Source organism: Pteropus alecto, unplaced genomic scaffold, assembly GCF_000325575.1.
Source record: "Pteropus alecto unplaced genomic scaffold, ASM32557v1 scaffold48, whole genome shotgun sequence".
NCBI lineage: Eukaryota > Metazoa > Chordata > Mammalia > Chiroptera > Pteropodidae > Pteropus > Pteropus alecto.
In genome coordinates this window covers 738,778-749,564 of record NW_006442110.1, presented here as the reverse complement: position 1 = coordinate 749,564, position 10,787 = coordinate 738,778, and the positions used below count along the sequence as shown (strand labels likewise).

Here is a 10,787-nt window from a genome sequence, read left to right as displayed (position 1 = left end):
TGATAGCCCAATTTACGTGAATTTCTGTCTCGGTGTTCCTTCAGCAATTTGAGGACATCGGTTCCAGTTTACAGGAGTGGCTCCTCGTTTTTGTTGTGATTTTTTGGAAAAAGAAATATTATTCAAAGAGAAGAAGGAAGAGGAAGAGGAAGAGGAGGAGGAAGAAGGAAGAAGGAAGAAGAACCGATGTGAATCAGCTGTCAGGGAGGCAGAAATATAATTTTCTTTTTACAAAAAAAGAGCATCCTTGGAAAGAGATGAAGACGTACAAATTAGTAATTACAAAACAGTCACGAGGATTTAGAGTATAGCACAGGGTATTAAAAAAAAAGCATCCTTGGCATAGATAATAAACCATAAGCACCCGCGTTAGAAGTGCGCTAAGGTGCTTCGTAGGGGAGGAGGGCTGGGGAGCACCCAGCACCAGGCTACCTGGGCGGGGGCCACGATTGTGACTGGATACCCCTGGCATTAAAGAGGGAGTCTGGGCAGAGCTGGGAGCAGAGCGACACATGCCACCCAAGACTTTTCCATTTTAACCATCCAAGTTATTCTGTCTCTGGGAAAAAAGACAGAACGTTCTCCGGGCAGAACGTAGGGGCAGAATCTAGGAGATGGGAAGCTATCGTCTCTTAGAATCTCAAACACTTTAAACATTTGGGGAGAACCAGACTCAAGAAACCAAGCTCTCATAGTGGCATATCAGCTGCAACAAGGCAAAACAAATTTGCAAAGCCTCTGTGGAAACTTGGAAGAACCTGAATAGCTGATGGTGAACAAAGAATGGCAAATGGAAACGTTTCGAACTATACTCATTATTACTATTTTACGATATATAAAACACCCTTGATGTCTTTCCTCATTTTGTCTTCATCGTTATGTTTTAGTGAATATAACTATACTTTTGTATTTCTCGCCGGCCCTTAGTTATCACAGGATCTCAAATTCCATAACAGTGGCAACGATAGAAATAGTTAACTTTTTAAAGCAGTCAAAAGAACTTTATCTAAATTGCATCTAATCATCAAAACAAACTTCCGAGAACGAAGCTTGATTATCTCTCAGTTGCAGGAGAGACACTGAGCTTCAGAAAAAATTAATTGCCCAAAGTTACATAGTAAACAGAAAAGGGGAGTCTGTTGTCTTATTTGTTGTTTTATGGCCCCAATCATAAATTCCTCTATTGTAACGTTTTTAGAAACATAACTCTTGTGATTATGAAGAAAGTATGTCAGAACTGCCCTTTGAAAATTTAGTTTAAAAAAAAAATTGTTGATTTCATAAAAAAGTGATAAAGCTGGCTCATGCCCACAAAGAGCATTTTTAGTTACAGGTCCAAAATATACCTAGACCAAACAGTGCAAGAGTGTATTTTAAATGCCCTAAGTTTGATACACAAGGGATTTTTTGATCATTTATTTGAGGAGAGGTCATATTGTAACATTTCATTACCATCTCTTTTTCCCCCCGTACACAGACAGACACACAAAATTCTATACATGTAAACGCGAGTTAAAATGATCAAGGACAGCTTTATAAGGGACAAAAAAAGGAATGGCAGACACATTTAACTGACTTATGCTGAGAGCTTTAAAGGTAAAAACACCTGACCCAAACCTGAAACTTGCAGTCACGGAGAAGTCGGGCATCTTATGGGGTGTACTGGGGTGTTCCTGGAGCCTCTGCCACTCAGTCCCCCTGATCGTCCTGAGTCCCACCTGTCCTAGGACTGGCTGGTCAGCTCTTTGATTCCGTGAAGTTTCAACACATCCCCTCGAGTGAGCCAGAGTCGGCTTCCCCTTCTTGTAATCCAAAGAGCGTCAGCGGCTCCAGAAGAGAAGGCAATGTCGCGCAGCAGCTACGGTGATGACCAAGGGCAGCTACAGACAGGGCCTGAGGAAAGAAAGGACCAGAGGGAGAATTCACCATAAGCCGAAAGCGGCTGGGTTCTGAGCCCCTTCGAGCGCCAGTCGAGGGCATCCATCTCCTTTGCTACAGCCTGCCGTCCAAGCTGGCTGCTGAGTGACCCGTGAACTACGTGCATCCGTGTCCTGCAGCAACGTGTTCGAAGGAGAATCTCGGTCCCTCCCCCCGCCCTGCCCATATCCACTGTGTCATAATTGCACTGTAACAAGGTCCTCAGGAGATTGGGGTGCGTATTAAAGTTTGAGAATCACCGATCTAAGCAATTCCAATTAATTCTATCTCGATTATGCTTAAAAATCAACTATTGTCTTTGATAGCTTTAAGCATTCTGTTTAAGTGTCAAAATGCATGACTCAGGTATCAAGTTGCTGCTTTTCTCCTACTGATGATAGAGAACTTGAACAGAATTTGGCCCCGATTTTACTGGGTCCAGATCCTGCTTCCGAGGTTACAGGATCAACGTCTCCTAGTTCGCAGGGTCTTGATCTGCCAAAGCCACGGAGCTGGCCACATATTTCCCTTCAAGATGTGCCTCTCTTCAACTCCAGAAGCAGCTGGCTTTCAGACACGACAATTCCCACAGCCCATTCTGTATGAAACTTGCGGCTCAGGGACTCGTCTGTTCTTCCATCCCAAACCCCTTCCAGCTTGGCGACATTGTTTTGCTGGTCTGAGTTGATCTGCCAAGCAGAGAGCAAAGAAACAAGATCTGGAGAACACAGAGAAGGAACCCGAGAACCGTGTCTGAGTCCTGGGGGCTGAAGGAGGTGGGTGCCTGGCGTGGGGGTGGGGGCCGGGGCCGAGTCTTGAGAACTGTTCCATCCATTTGGGCACTGGAGAGCAAGGCCCCAGGGCTGGGACCTGCTGAAGGAAAAGAAGTCACTGATTCCAAGGAAAAGGACGACTGAAGAGCTGTCCGTGGTTTGTTCCAGTCTTTTCCTGATGGACCTCTTCCCAAGATCCCTTTCTGAGGGGAACCCCTTATGGCGGGTTGACTTCCCAGGCCTACACGTCTGAGGCCCTGTTAGTACACAGACCACTGGATGCTGAAAGCTAAGATTCAAGAGAAACTGCAATAAGGGGGCATCTGAACGGGAGGAAAAGAGACTACCAAGGCTCAGGGAGCCAACGACTTCATTTGCAAATAAGCAACAGTAGCTTTAAGCCCTGCTCGCACCCAGTCAGCTGGACAGACCTAAGATGCACGTGTTGGTGCCCCAGCCACTCGTTTCTGCTTGAGCTTTTCTGGAGCAGTGACGACTGTGGATGAGGCTTCGCCATGAATGTGAGGGGCGTGGCACTGAGTATTAACTGATGGGCCACTTCCCACCGTCATTTGTTGAAAATTCCCCAAGTACTCAGTTAGTTACCTTGCTCTGCTACCTACCCCAGGGCGAGCTGGCCCTGGAGTGCTGAAATGCCGAGACGCGGAGACTCTGGACTCTCTGCGACTCCACGGGTAGCTCCTCTTCCACCCCCAGCCCCCCAACCCACGTTAAAGAGCCCCCTTCCTCATGGGAGAGAGGGGAGGAAGGGGGGAGGCGAGAGTGAGACAGGGTCTGTGAGGGGGTCCTGCTCACCACCCAGTGGGTTCTAAGGGAAAGATAATGACTCTCCGGGAAAAGTCGGGGTGGGGGGGAGGGGCGCGGGGGTGAACCGAGGAGGCTCTCTGCTTCCTGTCTGGAACCCTGGAGCCTGAGAGGTGAGGAAGAAAGGGCCACAGGAATCTCCTGTGGTGCCTGAGACCCTGGCCTGGGAAGACTGCCAGGTGTCCCTGTGCCTTGAGGAGGATGTCAGAGAAGTGACTGGGTGGAGGTCTGAACTCATCAAGAAAAACCAAGAAGGCGCTAATTTAGAATAAACTAGATTAAGTAGTCTACCCTCAGACAGAAAGGGAGCTGGGAAAAGAACATGGAGGTCATTTAGTTATAAGAAGACATCACATGGTTCCCGCACACTGCGTTCAGGGACTGAAAACTCTACGAATATGAAGGCTGAACAGGTAACTCAGACACTGTCCGGCTAGTATCCCCACCAGAGCATGACACTGGTCCCTGCAGATCTCAGACAGACTAGATGCTCGTTAGCAAAACGATGCGGCACATAAGATGCAGTTTTATTCATTATGCATGTTTACAACATAATCCCGTTTTCTTCTAAGTCACTGAATGCATCAGAAAAGTGAAGTGCATCCCAGTAAGCTTAGGGAAGACGGGCCTTTCTCAACGTCACTGAACTCACAATGAAAAGGGTTTCACATCCACACCGGCATTAATCTCTTTAAACACCTTAATACCTGTGTATTCTGCCACCTGCGCCGCTGGTTCCAGAACCCCAGCATTGCAGAGGCCTCCTGGGCTTACCTGGGAAAGTCTTGGGGGGTGAACACCTGGCTGCTTACCTGAGCTTACCCTTGTGGAAGGCGCCCAAGCTGTGGACCAGCATTTTCTTCCAGAAGACACCAGATCTGTCAGCCAGTCTCAGCCTTCCCTGTGTAGATGCAAAATATTGCATGCTTCATATTTCATTCCAACCTTCATTTTGATCGAAGACCTATTTCAATTTTATTAATGGAATTTATTTACAAAAGGCATAACAACCCATTGCAATATTATTTCAAGTGAAAAATAGTTTCCAAGACTACTCGCAATGTTTTTTTACATTGGATTTTAATTTGAGAAGAAGCAATACGTGCCTTAATTCCTGAAACTAAATAGACAACATTTCAAAGTACACCCAGAGGTGACTGAAATTTAAAACCTTTTTAAAATAGAGACACGATCGACATATGACATTGTATTTTTTTTAGGTGTGCAACATAATGATTTGATATATGTATATATTGTGAAATGATCACCACAATAAGTTTAGATGACATCCATCACCGCACAGTTATAAATTTTTTTGCTCGTGACGAGAACTTTTAAGGTCTACTCTCCCAGCAAACTTCAAATACACAATATACTGTTGTCAACTACAGTTTCCATGGCATAAATGACATCCCCAGGACTTATAACTGGAAGTCTGACCTTTGGACTACTTTCAGCCATTTCACCCACTCTCCTCACCCCAAACCACCCCCGCCTCCGCCTCTCAACCACGAATCTGCTCTCTGCATCTATGAGTTTGCCTTTTCTTTTAGATTCCATATATAAGTGGATCATACAGTATTTGTGTTCCTGACTTATTTCCCATAGCAATAATGTCCTCGAGTTTCGTTCGTGTTGTTGCGAATGACAGGATTCCCTTCTTTTTATGGCCGAATGATATTCCGTCGTGTGGATATACTGCCCCTTCTTTCTCCATTCATTTGCCCATGGGCGTTTAGGCTGTTTCCACGTCTCTGCCGTTGTAAATAACGCTGCAGTGACAGTGGGGCGCAGATATCTTTTTGAGACACTGATTCAGTTTTCTTCTAATGCCCAGAAATGGAATTGTTGGCTCAGATGGTAGTTCCATTTTTAATTTTTTGAGGAGCTCCCGTGCTGTTTTCCACAAACATTGTAAGCGGCTGCGCTAACATACAATCCCACCAATGGGGGCCTTTTCTCCACATCCTCTTAACGATCATTAAGTCTTGTCTTTTCGATAACAGCCATCCCACCAGGTGAGGTGATCCTGTCTTTGTGGTTTCGGTTTGCATCTCCTGGATGAGGAGTGACGGGCCGGCGCATTTTCATGTGCCTGTTGGCCACGTGTATGTCTTTGGAAAAGTGTCTGTTCCGTTCTTCTGCCCAATTCAATTTTTTTAATTGAATTGTTTGAGATTTTTTGCTATTGGGTTATATGAGCTCTTTATTGAAACGTAAAGCCTTTATTCAGACTTTAGTGTCACACCACAAAGGTACAATCCGCAGAGCCCGAGTTGCTAAAACGACAGTCAGAAATTAAGATTTCCTATTTCTGTGTAAATTTTTATTTTGCCCTCTGCTATGACAGGCACATGCAGTAGAAAATGAGAAAATTGTTGACGATTTAAAATATAGAAATATTAATGCAACGTTCAGAGAAAATACTCCTGCTTGCCTTTTTGTTACGTTTTACTTCATTTTCTATGATATTACAAATTCATTAGGTATGATTGCTTTTCTCCACTCTCCCGCATTTTATTTTCTCTGTGTTAAATTTCTCACTGGTTTATTCCAAACCCCTCATCATATATTTCTCACCCATTTCTTAATTTCTTTGCCCGTGGTTTCTACTTTTCCATCTGTTTCTATGGGTTCTCATTACAACGAGTAATTAATCTTTGCCTTTTATTTCATCTACGGCTTCTTCAAATGCCTGCTTGACTTGATTCTTTTCCATCTTGGATAAGTTTACTGTTCCTCGCAGTTTTAGGAAGATAATTCCCTATTTCCTCCCCCAAATCTGGATTTCCATTTCGTAAATTAAATTTCTCTTCTTTCATTGTTTCGCTCTCTACCGATCTCTTCAGCTTTTTACTTTCATAAAATGTTTCCTCTTCTTTCATCTCCTGAGCCCTCGTACACTTATTTTGGACTTAGTCAAATAACAGGCTTCTAGAAGTGCTGATAGTTAAAACTTGCCCCTCGTTCTGCATAAACAGTGGAGGTTCCTGGAAGTGAATGTAGCTGTGCTTCCAACCATCATGGGGTTCAGTGAATTTCATTCTATTTGAACATTTAGTAAGTGGCTCGCCCGCGTTAAGTACTGCCCAATACCAGAATGCAACTGGGGCAACAGGCAAGGAACCCCTATCAGGCAAACTTGCCGTTTTGAGATGTTAGAAATGAGATGGAAGGTAGCTGGGAAAGACAAGGATCTCACGCTATTAGAGACAGCAACTGACAAGTGATACCTGGTAGCAGCAGATCAGCTGAATGAATGAACGAAAGAATGAATGAGGCCATTCTGAAACCTCATGGAATGGTGTGGGACAGTGCAAGTGCCCCGTCAGATCTCCCTGCACGGGGTGTGCCTCACTAAGCACCTATCTCTGGAATCCCCCACCACGCCCCTGGGCAGGGAATTAGGGCCCCAGCAGTCAGGTCAGCCTGGCCTCAAGCCCCTCAGACCTGCAGACCTTCTAGGCACTCCGCCCCTCAGAGCTCCCTTCCCCGGGGGCAGATCTGTTTGCTTCCTCATTCTGGCCTCTCTCTTCTCTCATAGATACTCCTCCTTTAAACCTCGCCCAGGACACCCCTGTCTTGGTAGCTGTTTATCAGAGGAACTGAAGGAACATGGGAGGTTAAGCCATGAATATAACATCACTCTGAAATAGGGTGTCTCTCTCATGCTAGATCAGCCCTCCTGTGAGACCGACTTCCCTCTTCTGAAAGTCATTCAAGGAAAGATAACTTTCATTTTATAACTGACTACCACACCCTGCCTCAGGCCCCAACGGCCACGCCCTCCTCCACTCCCTAAAGGTGGAGGGAGGGCCACACCTGAACTGCACTCGACACCTTCCCCACCCACTTCACTTAAGGAGAGCATGGGCACGCGCAGGCGTGGGCACACACACTCATTTTGCTCTTTCTCAGGTGTTATTATTCATTTCTAGGAGACAAGTAAACTTATCCTTTGAATGTACTCTTCCTTTCTCTTAATAAGGCATTATTACTATATTAACAATAAAATAAAATGCCTAGCACAAGAATAGCATTTGAGTTACTTTCCAAGCCCTTAGTAGAGCCATTATCTCTGATCCACATAACAACCCGGAGTGTAGACGGGGCCAGTGTCATCAGCCCCGCTTCTCAGAGGAAGGAACCGAGACTGGCCCAACCCCTGCAGGTGCCAGTTTCCCAGTCTGTCCTATGGAGGCCTGAGCGTTTTGACCTGTAAGTCCTCCTCCACCTCTAAAATGGCATTTCCATGATTTCCAGGATTTGTCTGAAATCCTAAAGCTAGTACTTAGTGGTAGATGAGGGACCTGAGATGAATGTCTTTTGGTGCCAGGCTAATTCTCCCACCCCGTGTTCTCTGTGCTGCCAACGGCATGGTAACCCTTGCTAGCCGTCCCCACTTGCCATGCACTGTGCTAATTACGTAAGGGGCACTGTTGGGTACCCACTGAGCATCCATCCCCACCCCGTCTGGAAGTACTCAGACTGGTTCCACACACGCTTATCAGGAGCCAACCCCTCACTTGCTCCGAGGAGATGCTCTGGTTGGTTTAACCTGATTGGCACGGTCCATCCTCCTGGTCACGGTCACTGTTGGAGTGGTCACCTAGGCCCATACGGTCCAACCGGGGTGACCAGGAGGATCCTGGCCTGGAACGCAGGACCAGACGGGCACTCCCACTGAACATAAATTAGGAAGCCCTGGCTTTACTGCTCCCGGCAGCCTCTCTGTGGCCCCGAGGGGAAGCCACAGAGTTCTGGTTTTGGCGGATAGTTGTCAATACCCCTGAAACCATGAACAAACGGCACAGGCGAAGGCAGATGAGGTCATCGAGACCCAGACAGTTACCGGCCTCCGCCTGCTAGGGTCGGCTAGGACTAGATTTCAGTTTTTCAGCAACAGATCTGGGTTCTCTCGGCCTCAGCAGGTAGAGAGGACGCATGCCTGTGCAAAGACTCCTGGAAAAGATGAGGCTGTTCCAGCTGCTGAACAGAAGCCCCAGGAGAATGTGACAGGGAGGAAGGGGAAACGAGAAGGGGCTTCCTTCTGCTCTGCTTTACTGCCCAAGGTGGAACTGATGGCAGCAGCCCGGCTGGGCATGATGGTGACACCGAACAGGAACTCTGTCCCTTCCCCCACCCAACCTTCAGAAAGCACCGCATCAGTGACTGCCCTGGAGGAAGGAGCCACACCCTGCCAAGTATCTGTCCACCTGGGGTCAGGGTGCGGGCGAGGTGGTGACAACATGCTGGAAACTGCCGGAAAGGAGGCGGGCAGAGGGTGGCCTGGGGCGATGAGCCTTCTTCCCTCACTCTCCTGGTCAGAGGAGAGCCAGAAACGAAGCTCACAAGTCCAAGAAACAAAATACTTACAAAGAGAACAGCTATTTCCCCAACTCTCTTACTTAGAGGTGTGTCTATTGGACCTTGACAGAACCAAACCTGAAGGACAGTTTGGTCAGTCCGTCTGATCACAGCTAAGGCACCATTCATGGATTCAGCGAGGGCTTCCTGAATCTGAGATACAGCTCTGAAGAAACACAGAAAAGGCCCCTCGTCCAGGAGCTCACATGTTAATGGTGCAGGCAGGGAGAAGGGGAACAGATGATAACAATAAACAAGATGATTTCAGACTGAAGGAGATAACAAGGTGATATGACAGAAAATAACTGTCTGGGTCCAGTGGGAGGGATCCTACTTTAGACATGGGGTCAGAAATGCCTCCCAGGGGAGGCATATGAGCTAAGCCATGTGAGAAGTCTGAAGGAAAGCTGATCCAGACAGGTCGCCACAGCGAATGCGAAAACCCTGTGAGAAACTGCTTGGCAGAAAGACGGTCAGTGTATCCGGAGAGGCCTCGGAAATCCTGGGGGGCAGGGCCTTGGGGGCCGCGGTGGGGGCTTTGTCAGGACCCGGCCATAGGTGGGAACATGCCTATGCGTCTGCTCTTCCGCATCCCGGTAGGGAGCGGGGGAAGGACTCTCCTGCCAAGGGACCTCTTCAGGAGAGGTTTAAGTTTGAGATCGCCCCCTTTAATGACTTTGAAAAAGCCTGAGTTTCCTCATGTGAATAACCTAGAGTTTTCTTTTCTTTTTTTGAAGCCCAAACACTTGCGTGGGGATTGGCTCTAAACCTCCGCCTTACCGAAAAGCATTTACAAAACTAGCACAAATTTAAAACCACAGTTTAACTTGTTAGAAGAACAATACTGCATAAACCATTGATATGAGTAATTTCCCCAGGAAAAAAATGATTCTGTTGCTGGGATAATCAACTTCGTCATTGCAGTCTCACTTGGTCCTTTAAGAACTCAATCTTGATCCTAGGTCCGGGTCGATGTGGGCATCCCAGTTCATTTTTCATTTCAAAAACCCAAAGCAATAACCATCTTGACTGGGTATTTATCATGTTTATCCCTGCTGCCTCTCTGGTTATGCTGGGAGGTCCATTCCCCTTGGCCGAATTCAAGGAAGCAGGGCAGGAAGGCCACGAAGGGAGGCAGGGAACTCAGGAGAGGGGCCGAGAAAGGGTGAAGCGCCAAGGACCTTGCAGACTAGACACCGGGAGCAAACCTGGAGAAGGCATTCGCTGCCTCTTATTTCAGGGAAGAAAGGAAGTTACGAAGTGGCGCAAAGAGGAAAGAAGCAGGAGACAAGCGTGTGGGCAGCGGTGGATACCCAGCCTCAGGCTCAGGCAGAGCAGGGGAGGCGGGGTGCAGCCAGGCTCGGGGGCTCTGGCTCCCGAGCGGCGGAAGCAGAGCATGAAAAGGGACAGAGGGAAGACAGTAAGCACTGGGAGCAGAGACGAGGCGAGTGACATGAGCAAAACCAAGTCTATGGCCACGCCACCCTGAACACGCCTGATCCCGTCTGATCTCGGAAGCTAAGCAGGGTCGGGCCGGTCAGTCCTTGGATGGGAAACCACCTAGGAAGACCTGGTGCTGTGGGCGTAAAAAAAAAAAAAAAAAGGAGAGTGGGGAGCAAAACCAAGACAGGCGGCTGCAGAGCCCACAGGAATCACCAGCCCTCGGAGAGGGCAGCCCCAGGCGGTCCCGAGAGGGACTGTGAGGGGCAAGGCGCCGGACCAATGGGAGGCCGAGGCGGAGGCGAGAGGGCCAATGGGAGGCCGAGGCGGGGTGCCAGGCAGAGAGACCAATGAGAGGAAGGGTCGGCGGAGGCGAGAGGACCAATGGGAGGCCCAGGCGGGGAGAGCGGGTGGCCGCGGGGCCCGGAGCCCGGGCAGGGGACCCGGAAGACGGTGGGGCGGGGA

The 10,787-nt window shown here is 48.1% G+C and overlaps 1 long non-coding RNA gene and 1 pseudogene across 1 annotated transcript in view; one reads left to right on the top strand and one right to left on the bottom strand.

Annotated features, from left to right (window-relative positions):
* Window positions 1–1,400: 1,400 nt before the first annotated feature.
* Window positions 1,401–10,787, bottom strand: part of LOC112469937 — a 99,227-nt gene continuing 89,840 nt past the window's right edge. The window contains exons 6-7 of the long non-coding RNA XR_003042771.1: window positions 4,328–4,416; window positions 1,401–1,893 (exon numbers count right to left, since the gene is read on the bottom strand). This is a non-coding gene — a long non-coding RNA (uncharacterized LOC112469937). The remainder of the gene's footprint in view (window positions 1,894–4,327; window positions 4,417–10,787) is intronic.
* Window positions 10,350–10,467, top strand: LOC112469967 (annotated as a pseudogene).